Here is a 14,138-nt window from a genome sequence, read left to right as displayed (position 1 = left end):
CGTGGAAGTGTCTGAATGATGTGCTCCTTCACAGATTCGAGCAGATTCAAGTTTATCACTATAGCAATGATGTAGCCCAATATGCTTTGTTGAGTGGGTTTGCTCAGGAGCGCGTGTTGCACACATTTGCATACTGATTGCAATGTAGATCAAGGCAAACAGGAAAAAATAAAAACAAATGAGAGTCAACTGATTCAGACTAGAGAAGTATTGGACCTCTTCTGATTTTCACTGTGAGCGAGAAGTCAGTTCGCTGGCTCCATCTTTCCTCCCGCAGTAGGAACAGATCGGGAGAGGAGGGCAATGCTGCCTTTATCTATAGGAAGCAGCAGAGAAATAATTTTTAAATGATTTATTTTAATAATGTAAAAAGTGAAACCATATAATTTGTATTTTCTTAGCACTTTGTGGATTATCAATATTCTCATATGCCTCATCACTTGGATGATCAGTTTGGCTTATGTGAATGACCTACAGTTGAAGGCTGACTTAGCAAGGATGTCGTCTAAATGGGATCTGAGAGTTGGAGTCTTTATCCACGGAATACAAACCAGCCTGCGTTAGGAATTATGTAATCCATACTTTCCCAAAAGCACACCTCACGCCCAAGGCATCTTTGAGGAAAAAAAAAAAAAAAAAAGTTGGAAGTGAAGTGGATCAGGATATGCCACCATAAAATATGCTATTTCAGCATAAGGATTATTTTGAGCTGAAAGCAACTGAGAATCAACTGGTGCTGCAAAAGTTCTCTGCCTCCCTTTTGTCTGCATAAAAGTAGGGCATAAATTTATCATGAAAAAGGTGCCCTCCCTTTATCAGGAAGAGAAGCATAACTCTTATCACTGAAGATGGGGAGTCGACGCTGAGATCAGTCTGCATAAACAGATTTTACTAAAATAATCCTTCTCTTCTGTTAGTTCCCCCCATATACTTCCTAGTGACTTCCCCACAATTTATCACCCTGGAAGCTCCAACTCTCTTTGCTTTTTCTAGCCACTTTTTCACAATTTATTGCCCTTCATAAAAATGATATATAAGCCCTCATTATAACCACTTCTTTGAGACTTACTTCTTTTCTGTGAACTGTCATGTGCATAAAAATACTAAATAAAAACTGTACCTTTCCTCCTGCTAATTTGTCTTTTGTCAGCTTAATTTGCAAGTCCCAGGTATTGAACCTAAGAGGATAAAGGAAACGTGTTTTCTTCCACAACAGAAGGAAGGGATGGAGGCAGGAAAGGACTGAGGGAGAGAGGGAGGAAGCAAAGGAGGAAGGGAGCGAGGGAGGGAGAGAGAGGGAAGGAAGGAAGGAAGGAAGGAAGGAAGGAAGGAAGGAAGGAAGAAAAGGAGGGACGGAGGGAGGGAGGGAGGGAGGGAGGAAGGGAAATGTTTTTTCTTTCATTTGTCTGACACTCAAGCAACTTCGGGATTGTATCTCTTGGATTCCAGTTTGCCCTCCAGTCTCACAAGGCAGGTAATAGGAGGAAGGCCTAGATGCTGACCATGGAAACCTGAAATACATAGTTGAGGGCATATCACTTTCTCTCCAGAACCAAAGCCTTTACCCTGTTCTCCCACAAAGCCTCCTAGAGTCCACATCAGCCCCACATCAGCACTCAACAGAGACTGGCTCTAAATCTCTCATCACCACCGGTTGTTTGTCACACCTAGATAAGTCCTGTGATTTAAACAGTGACTTTTCAAATGGCTTTGCTACTTAATTACACAGACTATACATTTATGAGTAAAAAGAAACATACCTCTGCCTACAATCACTGAGTGAGACAGACAGGGTAGAATTCTATATTTATTATTTCAGGATTTTAATGTGATTGTTTGGTATCTACTAGACTCAATGGACATGTAACTTCACACATGAAGACTTCTTTTACTTCATTTCCACACCCCACAACATGCCAGTTTTTTTTCTAGAATACAAATCTTGTTATGTCATTCACCAACTCATATATATATGAGACAGAGTCTCGCTCTGTCGCCCAGGCTGGAGTGCAGTGGCGCGATCTCAGCTCACTGCAAGCTCCGCCTCCTGGGTTTATGCCATTCTCCTGCCTCAGCCCCCGGAGTAGCTGGGACTACAGGCGCCCGCCACCTTGCCAGGCTAGTTTTTTGTATTTTTTAGTAGAGACGGGGTTTCACCGTGTTAGCCAGGATGGTCTCGATCTCCTGACCTCGTGATCTGCCCGTCTCGGCCTCCCAAAGTGCTGGGATTACAGGCTTGAGCCACGGCGCCTGGTCAGTTATTTTAAAAATTAAAAAATCAGCAAAGTAATACCCAGGCAGGCTGAAGCCAAATGTATCACTTCTTGTACATGCTAATGGATGGCATGGGGCACTGTTTGCAAGAAACAGTTACAAAGTTGTAACTCATTTATCCAGTAATGTATTTACAATGAATCCTTTGTAGCAACAGATCAAAGAACAGCATTTATTAACCTATATCTGTATTTGATTGTACAGCAAATTAGCACAAACACACACCCAGAGATCAGCTTCGATTTCCTCATGCAACACTGGCTCTCTCTAAAGAGAAATACATTTTCTGACCCAAAACAAAGTTTTGGAAAGAAAAATTTTTGAAAAGCAAGCATTTATAACGGCATTTATAATGCTAGTGGGGTTCAACTTGAAAAATTACCCAATTGGCTCATGAGAAAACATGCTTCTTTAATAAACTGCTATGAGTGGGAGTGGGCAGGAGTTGGGGAGAGAAACAGTGGAAGTAGTGAGAGCATGATGAGTGAAGCAAAGAAGACGACGTGTGTGTGTGTGTGTGTGTGTGTGTAGACCTGTACATAAAACCTCCATTATTTTTATGCTTTCATTTCTACACAGCCAGATAATGTCAGGTAAAAGTATAACTTATGACTCAGTCAGAACAATGCTTTTGCTTTGATATATTGATGTTGGCTGAGTCAAGTAAGGGTGGAGATGGCAAGAAAAAGATAATAAGTAGCAAATATATGTGTTCAGCGGAAAGACAAAGCTCTCACTTTGAAGAGCTGGGTTCAGAGGTTTCAAAGGGCAAACAGGAAATGCTCCAACAGCATAAACTGGGCCCCAAGCACCATTCCAGCCAACTTTCAGCCCTCCACATGGCTTTATCTGATCTCATGATTCTCTGTCTCCAGAACCAAAGTACCCACAAAGAAGAATGGCTTTGTGATAAAATCAGATCAGGGCTTCGATCACTTTTATGATCACTAGAGACCTGGAGGTATAGAGATGAGAAGGCAAAAGGCAGACAGTAAGACTATGGTGGGTTCCCCTGAGTTATGGGGAAAGTTATCAATTATTTACTTATGCACACACAGTGCCTGTTTTTATGACGAATATAATAGGCTGAATACCAAAAAGAAAAACTAAATCGAGCTCTGAATCAGGTCTGAAAAACATTACAAATCCATCTCTATCTTTCAGAACTATATACAAGACAGCATTTTGGTAATTTGATGTGTGTAAACTGAGCCTCAGTTACCCACTTGGGCCAAAACAGGAGAATAACAGGCATTTAGGGCTTGCCATTTTCCTCTTTGAGGTTAAAAAAAGTCATCAATATGAAGTCGTTATAAATTAACTCCAGGAGACCAAATTATGAGTTCAACTATTTTCCCAACACAAAACTCTATCCACAGAGCAGAAAGATGAAATTTCATAGAAAGTCTTCAAGGAGGAAAAGCAATGGTCTTTACCCTCTGACACTCTGTAGTTTGTCCTCATCGTGTAGGAATTGGGGCCCATGGTTAGGAGAAAAGAGTGTGTACTTTCAGTATCATAGCAAAACAATTAGGGTCAAAGACCCTGTGTGGGAGAAGAGTATATGCTAGATTTATATCAGATTTGAGAATCAGGTCCTACTGGTTAACATGGAAAGTTTCACAGAAAATTGTTTATGTCAGAGGAGATGGTGTCCAAGATTTCAACCATCTGACTATATATACATCCATGGGAAATCAGTACAGACATGACAGATTATTCACGGGAGGTAGTTTGTACTCGTAATTGGATATTTCCACAAATGCTTTCTTAAGAAAAACCAGGCTGGGCGCGGTGGCTCACGCCTGTAATCCCAGCACCTTGGGAGGCTGAGGCGGGTGGATCACGAGGTCGGGAGATCAAGAGCATCCTGGCTAACATACTAAAAATACAAAAAATTAGCCAGGTGTGGTGGCGGGTGCCTGTAGTCCCAGCTACTCGGGAGGCTGAGACAGGAGAATGGCGTGAACCCAGGAGGCGGAGCTTGCAGTGAGCCGAGATCACGCCACTGCACTCCAGCCTGGGTGACAGAGCAAGATTCCATCTCAAAATAAAAATGAAAAAAAAAAGAAAGAAAAACCATAGAAAATGAAGTTGGCCTTAGAATCACTGAACACTCTGATAAGCAATATACCCCCAGAAATGTTCCAGATATGGAGTTTTGCTGCTTTACTCCTATCTCTTTAACAAGTGGTAAAACTCTTCTTCTTTATAACCTCTGTCTGTATCTGGTACTGCAAAACTCAAAATATTCACTTTATTGAGAGGCCACTGAACATAAAGAAAGAAAAAAAATGTAGATAGCAATGCTGTAGTTTATCACATGCCACACCAAACCAATGTGAACTTCCTTTTTTTGATTCATAGAATCAAATTACCATCATAAAATTCAAACAATAAATATGGCTCCTCTAATGATTTCTGTCTTTGCTTGATTTCACTGGGAGACTAGCCTAGTGCCTCCCTCTGATAGCTCAGGAATCCCTGGGCCTCTGTTATTAGCCTTTGGACTTGGATTAGAAAAGTTATTTTCTTTAATTGATTATGAATTTATAGTTAGTGATATATAGTCACTCTGTCTAAGCAGTTCTGTGAGTGGAGGGCAGGAAAAACAAATTTTCAGAATAATAGGAATGTCTGAATCCAGGAAATTTTCCTGGACTGCTGGGACTCATTAAGGCAGCAATGTAAAGGTAAAAAGCAGTGGCCCTCAGGGCAGCAAACCTTGGACGCATGGCCATGAGGGTCTTACTTGCTATCTCTCAGAAGAATCAACATGCTAGAGGGGCCTCTAAGAAGAGCTCAAATCTCTGCTTTTCTAGCACAATGTTAAATCATGTGTTTAATAGAAATGGGGATGGGAGTGGGTGAGTGGCTGCAAATCCACTAACTTTTCTTAGGCAGTCAAAGTCAAGCAAAGCACTACTAATGGTGGTGATTGCATCTGGATCCATGTAGGGGAGGAAAAATATCCTTTTCTCTACCTATCCTAGGTTTATGGCCTATAACAAAAAGCAGGTTAATCAGAAAACCATACAGGTTTATTTCACATAAGTTTTATGTGACATGAGAGCCTTCATAAGGAAATAAGGAAATGAAGACCAAAGAAACAAGTAAATTTGAGTGTTTTTATTCTAGGTTTGATGAAGAATGAACAGTCATGGAGCAATATGATAGGACAAAGAATATTATCTCATGGTAATAAACAGGGCAGGGACTTAACAAGGCCTGTTTGTTTGAATTTTTCTCTGTGTTCCTCCATTTTCAGAGATAAGGATGCTTTTTCCTTCCCTGTAGGTCTAAGGAGGGCATCTTTCAGATGACGGTCATATAACCTACTTTAGGGGAAGGTAAGTGTATTAGTTGGTTTTCATGCTGCTGATAAAGACATACCTGGACTGGGCAATTTACAAAAGAAAGAGGTTTAATGGACTTACAGTTCCATGTGGCTGGGGAGGCCTCACAACCATGTTGGAAAACAAGGAGGAGCAAGTCACATCTTACGTGGATGGTGGCAGGCAAAGAGAGAGAATGAGAGTCAAGCAAAACGGGCTTCCCCTTATCAAACCATCAGATCTCATGAGACTCATTCACTATCACGAGAACAGTGCAGGAAAGACTCGCCCCCATGATTCAATCACCTCCCACCATGTGTTCCTCCCATGACATGTGGGAATTGTGGGAGTTACAATTCAAGATGAGACTTGGGTGGAGACACAGCCAAACCATATCAGTCAGAGAGTCCTCCCTAGGTTTTATAATCTGCTTCAGGGGAGAAGTATGGGGAAAGTTAAGACCAATCCTCCAGTTTCTGCCATTTTATTCAATATGGCAAGATGCCATCTTTTGGGGTAGTGTGTCCTGAACCCCATCGCCTATCTGGCAACAGATTTCATCTTTCCTTTGCAGAGGATACAGAACAACAGGACACAGAAGCTAACAAGAAACTCCCAGGAACTCAGGGCACAGGGGCAGGTTCATGTCACAATACTCTTTTTCTCCATATTTTCCTCTCCTTCAACCATTTTTTCAGGACCTAAGATGCTAAACTTAGGGTTCTTCTTTCTCAGACCTTTCCAGGAGTTCCTCCTCATCCGTGGCTCCCATCTCCCCTTCTGACTCCTCTGGGCCCCTGAGTCCTCTACTCAGATAGGGAAAGTTGGCTTCATCTGCCATGGCCTCTGCATCACTAGGCCATGCTAGAAGCCCCCTATATAACCACCCAATTGGTTCTTCTTGCCTGCTTTCCAGATGAAGCTAATTTATCAAGACAGGGTTATTGCCATAGAAAAAGAGTTTAATACATGAAGAGCCAGCTAAATGGGAGACCAGAGTTTTATTATTACTCAAATGAGCCTCTCTGAAAATGTGGAGGCTAGGTTTTTTTGTTTTGTTTTGTTTTGTTTGTTTTGTTTCTTGAGACAAAGTCTTGCTCTGTTGCCCAGGCTGGAGTGCAGTAGAGCGATCTCGGCTCACTGCAACCTCTGCCTCTGGATTCAAGCAATTCTCTGCCTCAGCTTCCCAAGTATCTGGGATTACAGGCGCCTGCCACCATGCCAGGCTAATTTTTTTTTTTTTGTATTTTTAGTAGAGACGGGGTTTCACTATCTTAGCCAGGCTGGTCTTGAACTCCTGACTTCATGATCCACCCACCTCGGCCTCCCAAAGTGCTGGGATTACAGGCATGAGCGACCGCACCCAGCCAGTTTTTTTAAAAGATAGTTTGGTGGGCAGGGGGTTAGGAAATCGTCCTGCTGATTGGTCGGGGATGTAATCATAGGAGTGTGGAAAATGGTCCTCATGCACTGAGTCCACTTCTGGGTGGGGGCCACAAGACCAGCTGAGTCAGTGAGTTGGTGTCTCCAGTCTGGATGGGGCCATTGGATCATCAGAAATGCAAAAATCTGAAAAGACATCTCAAAAGGCCAATGTTAGGTTCTACAATAGTGATGTTATTTACAGGAGTAATTGTGGAAGTTGCAAATCTTGTGGCTTCCAGGATAATGGCTGGTAATCATTTATGCCTACATCTTAGTGGAATTCAGGCCCCAATCATCCTCCCAACCTGGTGGCCTTTCATTAGTTTTACAAAGACAGTTTAGTTTTGGGAAGGGCTATTATCATTTAAACTATAAATTTCTCCCAAAGTTAGCTTGGCCCACGCCTTGATCAAGGGCAGTTTGGAGGTTAAAGGTGAGATAGAGTTGGTTGGATCAGAGCTCTTTCACTGTCACAATTTTCTCACTGTTATAATTTTTGCAAAGGCAGTTTCAACTTCAGTTGCTGAAGCTTGCAAATAAAACTGATAAAAGGCAGATTAACAGAAAAAAAAACAGATTTAAGTATGTGCATACGCACAGGAGTTCACAAAGAAATGTGACTCAAGGAAGCAGTTAGAATTTGGGCTTATATACCATCTTAGGCTAGACAAAAGCAAAGCAATCTGGGGCTTCTGGGGAGGAGATAAATTATAGGAAGGTGAATAGGAAATGTACAGGAAATAAGGGTCGTTTAGTAAGGTTTGTTATGTGGATAAGAGACATCCTGGGTGCTAAGCGTTGCCTCCAGAGTAGTTTTCTTGCTGGTACAGGAGAGGGAGACACACCTTTACAAAGGGAAATTTGTAAATTTTCAAAGAGAAATTTATGCCCTACTTTTAGACAGAAAAGGGGAAGGCAGAGAGCCAATTGCTTTCAAATCAAAACAATCCTTATGCCAAAGTGGTATATTCTAGGGTGGCAGATTCTTGTCCCCTTCACTATCTCACTGTCTGTCTGGTGGATAAATACGTGTTGAGTGGCAGACTAACAGAAGAGTCTACTTGTACCACAACCCATCGTAGGTAAGAGCTTTCAGCTCAGTGGCAGCTGTGCCATGTCCATTTAACCAAGCTTGGCAGTGAGTCTTAAGGATTAGCCACAAAAGGAAAGTGCAAAGGGGCACAGCTTCTCTTTGGAGAGTGCCAAGATACCATCAATCTCTGCCCCAGCCCAGGGAAGGCTGGAAAAAGTGCCTCAAGCACTAAGGGGGCGGGGAGCAGGGGCAAAGTGGGTAATGAGTCAGAAAGGAATGTCTGTGAACCCACACCCGCATACCTGAGTGCCAATGTGAAGAAAACCCAGAGTAAATTCCTTTACACAGACTAGGGTCTCACACGCACTTCTGAGGGCAGTTTTTCCGTATAAGAATCTGCCCTGGGCTTTACGGAACAGTGAGTCACTAACTTGCTTTTGGATGGAACGCTGCAGAGTGTGCTGTCATTGTGATATCTTTTTTTTCCCTCATGCATTCTCAGCATCACCAGCCTTGCCTTTGTTCATTAGATAAAGAATAGAGTAAAATTCAAGCAGCGGCCCCACAATCACTACTCCATTGAAAAATGGAGGCGGGGAGGGGGAATGGCGGTGCATAAAGACCTGGGCTAGTGAATTTGGTGTTTTTGTTTGTTGGTCTTTAAAGAAATGAACCTAAAACAAGATTTTCCAAATTGGAAAATAGACGCTTTATAGAGTAGATTTCTTATGCAACAATATAAAAATAAGAAATTAAATCTGGGAACGAGAATTAATTCTTCAACATGATTTTGTTTTGAAGTTCAGCCTCTTCAATTAGATGCAGGTATGGGGGAAGAGCTCCATCTAAAGAGCCCAAATTCCTATCTGTTACTTCAGATATCAGGTCAGATTAGTACTTTTAGAAAGCTTAACAGACCCCTTTGATGCAACAGGAAAGAAAAACAAGCTCTCTAAGCAGGAAAATTCAGGACATCCTTCTTCTTAGTTTTACATGATGCGGTGAGTCACTTAGAGACTCACAGGAAAATAAGCTCCAGGATGACCATCAAGATTAGGGAACATCCCAGCACTCTGGGAGGCCGAGGCGGGAGGATCATGAGGTCAGGAGATCGAGACCATCTTGGCTAACACAGTGAAACCCCATCTCTACTAAAAATACAAAAAATTAGCCGGACGTGGTGGCGGGCGCCTGTAGTCCCAGCTATTCAGGAGGCTGAGGCAGGAGAATGGCGGGAACCCGGGATGCGGAGCTTGCAGTGAGCTGAGATCGGGCCACTGCACTCCAGCCTGGGCGACAGAGCAAGACTCCGCCTCAAAATAAATAATAAGAAAGAAAGAAAGAAAGAAAGAAAGAAAGAAAGAAAGAAAGAAAGAAAGAAAGAAAGAAAGAAAGATTAGGGAACTTACTGGCCCAAATAGCTGCAGAGCAAGTGGCTTCTCTGTTCCCAGTTCTCGTCCTCCTAGTGTTTTCTCTTTAGGGCCAAGTGCTGTAAGAGAGAAAGAACAAGATGACAAGGTCAAGACAGCCTCTTTGTAATCCTCAAATCACCAAGAAACAAACCAACCATGATTGTATGCATTTTGATGTGACAGGGAAATAAAGTAAGGTAGAATATTGTGGAGGTTTGGGAGGCAACTTTGACCAAAGATTCTCAAGTTCATCTCACTCTCTTGGGTTAAAAAAGTATGTGTATGTTCGGGTAGGGGGTAAGAGGTAGGGGAATGGAGGGGACACTTCCCTTAAGAAAGTATTTAGGGCTGGGCACGGTGACTGACGCCTGTAATTCCAATACTTTGGGAGGTGGGCGGATCACCTGAAGTCAGAAGTTCGAGACCAGCCTGACCAACATGGAAAAACCCTGTCTCTACTAAAAATACAAAAATTAGCCGGGCGTGGTGGCACATGCCTGTAACTCCAGCTACTTGGGAGGCCAAGGCAAGAGAATTGCTGGAACCCAGGAGGCAGAGGTTGCAGTGAGCCGAGATCACGCCACTGAACTCCAGCCTGGGTGACAGAGCGAAACACCGTCTCAAAATAAATAAATAAATAAATAATAAAAAAATAAAAATTCAGAAAGCAAAATTTCTTGCCCTTATAAATTCACACTTCAATAGAAAACTATTGCCTATAGTACACGCTTTCAGGCGTTATCTGATTCTGATTCTACTGGAGCTATTCACCACTCTGTAAGTTGTAGGTCACTGATAGATATGCAAATCCTGTCCTATCTGGTTCAATTGACTTCCTTCCCCCTGTGTGTGTGGGAGGGTGGGCGGAGGCGGGGGGGGGGGGGGGGGCGGAGGCGGGGGGCGGGGGGGGCAATAAACAGTTTGCCTCCATTTGCAATTCATCTCTAAATTCCTTTACTCCATATAAATTGGGGCTGTTTCTTTTTTAAACCAGTTATAACATCTGCCTGGTTCCCTCAGTTATGTAAGTAAAAGTCTTTAACACATGTTCATTTTTATATCTGTATAACGGTCACGATTTTACCTCTTTCTGGAAATTACCTTTTAACACCCTCGTGAGATTTCTTTCTTAGGTAGCAGCAGCAGGAGACCTGGTGGAGGACCTTCAGTCTAGAGAAGACCAGTACCAGGTCATCCGGTCTATGGGTAAAGAGCAGATGCCTCCCACAGAGCTGTGCTCCACAGAGGAAACAAAGGGACTCTTTCGAAAGGGACATGTCCCTTCTCCCACCTGCCTCCCTTCACCACCATCTAAAACAAGAATTTGGTCACCTTTCGGAAGGCATCTTTCCCATTTTAGAAGGGGTTACTTCTGGATCCTCTCTCAACTTGCTGGTTTCCCACGCTCTCGACTTGCAGTTTCACCCAGTGGGCAGGGCTGGGTTTCTGTTAGCCTGGCTGCAACCTCCTGAGCCCTGCCAACACACAATAATCAGTGGCATTCCTGGAATTCCTGACATAGCAGAGAAGCCCGGCTTGGCCCTGCAAATGCCCTTGAACTGCAGTTCTGACCCCAGTGGGGCATTTTATCTTTTATTCACAGCCAGAGGTTAGGACCTATTTATGTAAATCCTCTGCCAAGGGTCGATTCATCTTGACCCCCTGGTTTTCATTTCTCTAATTGTCCCAGGTATTTTTTAGACCCCTTGGAAACTCTTCATTCAGTGAAAAACTGTGGGGTCAGTAAGAATTCAGTAACAAAGGAAAGGGGTTGGGGGCCTGGAAGAGTTGAGGAGCCTTCCTTTGAAGTGTTCTAAAGAAGCTTTCAGAGGCCACCCAGTTTACAAAGTAAAAACAGCAATGACCTCATGCACCCCGTTTTATTCACGGAAAATAAGCTTTCTTGAAATGGTATCTTCACCTAAGAAGTTTCTTAGAGCATGCATTGTTCAATTTTGTTTCCTAAAGCACACATTGTCCAATCTCAGTGGTGGTAAGGGGTTGGGGAAGGAGCTGTCAGAATTGCGGGCCTTTGGGCAGGTGGTGGCTCCTCACACAATTGTTCCCACTTAATGGGTCCAGGATCCCTCCCAAATTTGCATTTTAAAAGGGGGCACTGCCTCCCCAGTAGTGAGAAAACACTTGATCCCTAAGAATTGACCCAGGTGACAGAAATTTCAGGCCACATGGAAAGTCAGCAGGGGAGATACTTGGGGGTCAGCAGGGCTTTCGGAGGCCTTCAAATAATTCTTGATTGAGGGCCTTGTGCTCTAACCTCCAACTCACAGTAATAAAGGGAAGGAATTGCTTGGAAAGCAGCCCAACTGTTTTACAACCCTAACAGCAAATTTTTCTTTTTCACTAACTGGATTTTCATGTACGTTTTAAACGAGTTGGATTTTTTTAATGCTCTATTTTCAATAGAAAGATGGGGGGGAACCTTCTCTTAAAAAACTATTTTTCTTTATTTTCTGTCAACTTTTTATTATGTAAAACTTCAAACATACAGAAAAGTTGAAAGAACAGCACAATGAAAACCCATATATCCACCACTGAAATTCAACAAATGTTAACCTTCTGGTATATTTGTTTTATCTATATACACAGTTATATATACAGATTTGCTTCATGAATATATACTTTTTTTTGCTGATCTTTTTTTTTTTTTTTTTTTTTTTGAGACGGAGTCTTGCTCTGTTGCCCAGGCTGGAGTGCAGTGGCCGGATCTCAGTTCACTGCAAGCTCCGCCTCCCAGGTTTACGCCATTCTCCTGCCTCAGCCTCCCGAGTAGTTGGGACTACAGGCGCCCGCCACCTCGCCCGGCTAGTTTTTTGTATTTTTTAGTAGAGACGGGGTTTCACCGTGTTAGCCAGGATGGTCTCGATCTCCTGACCTCGTGATCCGCCCGTCTCGGCCTCCCAAAGTGCTGGGATTACAGGCTTGAGCCACCGCGCCCGGCCTTTGCTGATCTATTTAAAAGTAAATTAAATTAAAAGTGACATCATGACACGTAATCCCAAATACTTCAGTTTGCATCATTCTAATATAAGTTAATTCTCTTTTATAACTATTGCACAATGATTACCTCTAAGAAAATCAACAGTAATTGCCTAATACCACCTAACTCTCAGAATACCCAGGCCACATTCAAATCTCCTCAACTTGTACTATATCTTAGAGCAGTTTCTGAATTAAACCAAAATCCAATCACAATTCATACATTTGATTTTTTTGGTCTTTTTGGAATAGTCCCTCTACTTTTTAAAAATGACATTGTGTTTTTGAAGAGACTTTGTAGAAAGCGCCACATTCTAGATTTGTCTGATCAGTTGTGTGTGGTGGTGTTCTTGTTCTGCCCCGCCAGATTTCCTGTGGTGAGCTGAATTGTGTTTATCCCCCAAAATTCAGATGTTGAAGCCCTAACCCTCAGTACCTCAGAATGTGAACTTATTTGGAAATAGTCACTGTAGACATAATTGGTTAAGATGAGGTCATACCGGAGTAGGGTAATAGGGCGGGTCCCTAATCCGATATGACTGGTGTCCTTATAAAAAGGGGAAATTTGGAGATAGACATGCACACATGGGGGCAATGTCCTGTGAACATGAAGGCAAGGATCAGAGTGACACTTCTATGTGTCAAGGAATGTGAAAGATTGCTAGCAAACCACCAGAAACTAGAAGCAAGTGAAGGGGGCCAGAATATGCCACCCCCAAACATGTCACTCAAAAAGGATGGCTTTGAGCTAAAGGCCATTAGCTCTCTGCCCTTCCTGCTTCTGACTAAAAGCAGGACATACATTTCCAGTTGTAAGGTGTCTCCTTCTCCTGTACTAGGAAAACTCTTAGCACCTGAGATGTCTCCTATCTAAATAGCAAGACAACCCTTATTCACCATACATTTCCCATAACTTACCACTCCCCAAGAAGCCCAAAACCCCCTTTGCTTTTGTCTAGTTTAGGATGGCATGTAAGCCCCAAATTCTAACTGCCTCCTTGAGTCACCTGCATTTGTTAACTTTTGTGTGTATGTATATAATCAAATCTATCTTTTTCTCATGGTAATCTGTCCTCCTTTTTTTTATTAAAGAAAATTTTATATAGATGGGATCTTGCTATTTTGCCTAGACTGAGTAACCACCCAACTGGTTCGTCTTGCCTGCTGCCCAGATGCAGTCGATTTATCAAGACAAGGGAATTGCAATAGAGAAAGAGTTTAATACACAGAGAGCTGGCTAAGCTAAACATGAGACTGGAGTTTTATTATTGCTCAGATCAGCCTCCCTGAAAACTCAGAGGCTAGGCTTTTTTAAAGACAGTGTGGCGGGCAAAGGGCTTGGAAATGGAGAATGCTGATTGGTCGGCTCATGGATGAAATCACAGGGAGTTGGAGCTTGTATTCTTGCACTGAGTCAGTGCCTGGGTGTGAGCCACAAGAGCAGAGGACCCACTTTACCAGTCTGGGTGGCACCAGCTGATCCATCAGAATGCAGGGTCTGAAAAATACCTCAAACGCCAGCCTTTGGTTTTACAACAGTGATGTTATCCATAGAAGCAACTGGGAAAGTTAGGAATCTCTGGTCTCTGGCTACGTGACTCTTGGGCCACAATTCCTAATCTTGTGGCTAAGTTGTTAGTTTTATAAACATGATCTGGTCCC

General features: G+C 42.8%; 1 long non-coding RNA gene across 1 annotated transcript; it reads right to left on the bottom strand.

The window, feature by feature from the left end:
* Positions 1-5,472: 5,472 nt before the first annotated feature.
* Positions 5,473-10,916, bottom strand: LOC140710788 (uncharacterized). Its single transcript, XR_012091854.1, has 3 exons — positions 10,812-10,916; positions 9,477-9,556; positions 5,473-5,773 (listed from the first exon to the last, which is right to left on the bottom strand). It is a non-coding gene; the product is annotated as an uncharacterized lncRNA (long non-coding RNA).
* Between the last annotated feature and the right edge of the window lie 3,222 nt (positions 10,917-14,138).

This window comes from Chlorocebus sabaeus, chromosome X (genome assembly GCF_047675955.1).
Source record: "Chlorocebus sabaeus isolate Y175 chromosome X, mChlSab1.0.hap1, whole genome shotgun sequence".
Classification (NCBI taxonomy): Eukaryota; Metazoa; Chordata; class Mammalia; order Primates; family Cercopithecidae; genus Chlorocebus; species Chlorocebus sabaeus.
This window is presented reverse-complemented; position numbering and strand designations above follow the sequence as displayed.